Raw genomic sequence first — 4,741 nt, forward strand, 5'->3', positions numbered from 1 at the left:
AGGTGGATTGGATACTCTAAATTGGCCCTAGGTGTGACTGTGTGCCTTCTGTGGAAGGTTGGGCACTGGGCTGGCAACTCAACACAGTAAAACTCCACTGCCAATCATGAGCAGACAAGGTGATCCACTGTGGCAACCTCTAACAGGGAAAAAGCCAAAAGAAGAAGAAGTTACATTTTAAAAGTGACAGTTTATTCAAAAGTTCAAATACTATGCAAGACAAGAGTGCAGCATAAATATTATATGTCGTTAAAGCCACAAGTTCAAATCACATCTTAGGAAACTAATGCAGTATAATTTACTATATGAGGAAACTTCACATACTTGTAAAGGACAGATGAGCAAAGTTCCAGAATCAGATCAGTTCACTTCTATTAATAAATATGCATATGCAAATGGTTCAGTTGTATATATTTCATACAGAAATTACATTTTGCCAGAGCACAACAGAGGCATGGACTTACGTAACTGAGTTAGAAAAATTACAGCAGCTCAGTGAACTGCATTAAAGACAGTACTGTATGCCTTAAAATCGTATGGGAAAGATTAATTAAATATTATTAGTGACTGGATTGATAAATCCTTGCAGCATTCAGTAGTATTAAAACAGTTAAATGGCATCAACTAAAAGAACAGTTACATGTAAGGCAGCAGGCAGAGACCTGCACAGTGAAAAAAATTATTTTGTAAATTATAACCTGAGGGTTGCAGAGTAAATGCAGAACATTCAACAATTAAAATTAATTTTATGAAGGTGCAGAAATGCAAAAAAAAAAAAAAAATGCTGAAAAATGAATACAGTGTCAGATTGCTAGTTTAGTTTCATTTGAGACTATGACAGGGAAAACCAATGCCACTGAATTTTCCATTTCATTTAATAATGAAGTTACAGCTTTTCCCTTTCACTGTAGTATATTATTAATTCAGTTACAGACTTGCAAAAAAGTATTTATTAGTAGCATACGTCTATTTTACTATAGTACATTATCAGTTTGCTTACAGACTTACAAGAGTTTATTAGTAGCATATATTTTTTTAATGCAGAAAAATGTAAATAAAGTCAGGGCAACAAAAAATGCTCTAGGTTTATAATTGTTAAAGTCGCAAATGTTATTTTAAGAACCTGATAATGTTTTTGTGCTTTGCAGATATTGCTATAAACAGACACACTGTCAGATATTTGAATAATTTCCAGTTTGGTTTTCTAGAATGCATGTTTTTCAATACAGTCAAGAAAAATATTACATCTGGAGAGCCAAATTATAGAGACACAATAAGGGACCCTTGAACATTAAGGTGGCTCTTCGAATACCTCAGCAGTGACTAGGACAATGCATTGTAAGACCTAAACGTGGCAAGCGCTGTGGTGCACAAGTCAAGTATTGACAGAAAAACAAGACCACCAAAGCCAGAAGTAAAGATTATTATTTTTTTTCTTCAATGTTTGATTATTCAGAACCTATACACAGTAAATATGTTTCAGTTATTTAAAAATATTATTTATAGTTAAAATGTGCGTATATAACAGATGTGCATTTATGCAGCTTAGAGTTAAAGCTAGTATGCTGAATTCCAGTCAACAGTTTTCAGTTTATGTTTTTATCTGTGTTCAAATTATACCAACACAAAAAACGTATTCCTTTACTTACCATTTAGTTTCCAGAATATAACATTTAAACATTTTCAGTTTATACTTTTATATGTGTTCAGAAGCAGAAAAGGTATTCTTTAATATTAAAAAACAATGGGAGAGCAGCAGGGCAATATGCTCAACACTGCAAAATAAAACAGTAGCGCGAACCACAACTCAGCAAAAACAGCTTCAAAAAGTAGTTCACAGCCCACCATGGATAAATACAAAGAAATCCAATAGATAGCATCACATCTGTTTTATTAACAGGAATACAGTTAATAAAACAGATATGACACTATCTATTGGATTTCTTTGTATTTATCCGTAGTGGGCTGTGAACTACTTTCCGAAGCTGTTTTGCTGAGTTGTGGTTCGCGCTACTGTTTTATTTTGCAGTGTTGAGCATATTGCCTCGCCTCCGTTTTTAGTTATTTATTGGTCTGGGAGATTATTTCACAGAGCAGCCATTGTTGGACATATTCTTTAATATTAGTTTAGTTTCCAGAGTCTAACAGTCATACACAGCTATTTTAGGTGTTCATCATAAATATACAAGCAAGTTTAAAATTGGTGCATTGAAGTTTCCCTGACCAGGAATCAAACCTGGGTTGTGGCAGTGAAAGTACCGAATCCTAACCACTAGACCACCAGGGACTCCCAAATGTATCACTTAAGTGCAAATTTCAGTAAAGTTTCACAATATGGCATTCATACTCAGTTCTGATTTCAGTATAGTACATTTTAGTCAAATTTCAGAATACAACATTCATACTCAGTTATACATTTCGAATGGCATTTGTAGACAGTTTACACAATGCAGTTACATCGCATCTCACATTATTCAGTCAGTTTTAAGGGTAAAGTCACATAATTGTTTGTAACAAGCTTATTAAGATAAGTTATCTAAAGAATATGTAGAAATAGTTATTTAATATATAGACAGCATGACAGGTCAGGCTTAATTTGTTAATTCATTTACAGAATACAGTACACATTACATCTCCAGTCCATCTGGTGAATCTGGGAATCTTGAGGCAATGTTACAACTGCCTCATGTACACAGACAACCCTCTCCTCCTCCCAACAAATTCCAACACATGTGAGAGATGCAACCATATAGCCATACTGGAGGCTAAGCTCTCTCAACTCAGTACTGGCGAAACCAGTCAGGAGGAGAAGGAAACCACACTCACTACAATTCCAGTCTCACATAGATCTACCATGACAGCAAACCAAATACATAAACACACAAAAGCATACTCGGAGGCTCTAAATAAAAATCTGCCTAAGCAGCAGAGACCTCCAAAGCAGACACCCAAGCAACCGCTACCCCAAAACAAAACACGTGCAACACATAGCTCACAATGCCAGTGTGCCGAACAGTCACAGTCCTTAAGGCTAAACAACACACCTGATACACTTGTAATAGGTGACTCTATCATCAGGCACACTGACGTCCCGCTCACCAGGCTGAACAAGGAGAAGGTCACGGTGAGCTGCCTGTCAGGCGCTAGGATCCGCCACATAACACAAGCACTCAGGTCACTCCAAGGCAAGTACAAATATGACTCAGTCATTGTCCATGCTGGTGTGAATGACCTGAGACGTACCTCCCTGGACTACATGAAAAGAGACATAGAGGACCTCTCTGAGCATGTAGCCCAGGCCGGTATGACCCTGACCTTGAGTAGCATCTTACCCTCACCAAGAATGATGCCACAATATGAAGACAAGATGATCAATTTCAACAATTGGCTTAAGTATTGGTGTCATTCAAAGGGGATCCAATGCCTGTCAGCCTGGGATGACATGCTCGACAAGCCACGATGCTCCACTACGGATGGCTTGCACCTGTCACCCTTGGGCTTTCAGATATTATCAAAGGCTCTTGCTACCCCCATAGTGCCTTTTTTAGGAAAGGCTCAAAAGACAAACCCACCTCCATAGGTATCACAAGGGATAAGAAACTAAGAGTAATGCTACTCAACGCCAGAAGTCTAAACCTCAAGATGCACGCACTCAAAACTCTCCTTAGCATGGAGAACATCGATATCTGTGCAGTAACAGAAACCTGGTTTAAGGCTCCCGAGAGCACCCCAGCACTACTAGATTATACCTCATACCATGCTTTTCGGCCCCAAAACTTGGACCGAACCACAAAAGGAGGGGGAGTATCAATATTCGTCAAAGATACCCACACCTCCAGGTTGGTGGCACAGCACAAAGCATCAGAGACTATCCATGTGCAACTAACAGTGGGTAAAACTGCCTTCCAGTTTATAGCCTGCTACAGATCACCCTCCCAAACCCAGGAACCCCACTCGGACTTCCTGAGAACACTGGAAAATATGAAGGTCTCTCCAAACACCATTATATTGGGCGACTTCAACTACCCAAACATAGACTGGGAGCATTACTCTAGCTACAACACCCTAGCCCAAAGGTTCCTAGAATTTATAAACTCAAATGCTATGGAACAACTTGTTACCACTCCCACAAGAGGGGAAAACATACTGGACCTGATCATCACCAACATGGGGACTCTATGCTTCAGACCAGAAGTGTATCCCTCACTGGTAAGATCAGACCATAAACTAATCTCACTGGATATTCACATCCCGACTCCACCCCCTGCCCTGAAAACCAGAGTGAAAAACTTCCCTAAAGCAAATTTCACACTCCTCAAAACCGAGTTGGAATCCTTCAAAGCCCTCGGGCCTGTGGAAAATACAGCCCAGACCGCAGAATCCTTTATAAATGCATTCTATGAACACCTTCAGGAATGCATGAATCATGCAATCCCAAATTAAACCAAGACCCAATTCTCCAAAGGCAGACGTCCTGTCTGGTGGACCCCAGCCATAAACAAACTATACAACAGAAGGAGGAAGCTACTACATGGTAGAACAAAATCCCAAAAAGGGAAGGCATCTCTGATCAGTATTAGCAAAAAGCTACGGGCACTCATAAAATCGTCTAAGGCCAGCTTCGAGAGATAAATTGCACAGGACACTAAGGATAATCGCAAGGCTTCCTTTAGTTATGTTAGGAACCTGGGTGGGAATTCCCAGATATGCTCATAATTAGCCCAAAATGACAAAAAATACA

The 4,741-nt window shown here is 39.1% G+C and overlaps 1 non-coding gene across 1 annotated transcript; it reads right to left on the reverse strand.

Annotated features, from left to right (window-relative positions):
* Positions 1 to 2,215: 2,215 nt before the first annotated feature.
* Positions 2,216 to 2,287, reverse strand: TRNAE-UUC. The gene has a single exon. It is a non-coding gene; the product is annotated as a tRNA-Glu (tRNA).
* Positions 2,288 to 4,741: the final 2,454 nt, after the last annotated feature.

The sequence above is a fragment of the Protopterus annectens genome, chromosome 2.part1, assembly GCF_019279795.1.
Source record: "Protopterus annectens isolate FY-2018-M chromosome 2.part1, PAN1.0, whole genome shotgun sequence".
NCBI lineage: Eukaryota > Metazoa > Chordata > Ceratodontiformes > Protopteridae > Protopterus > Protopterus annectens.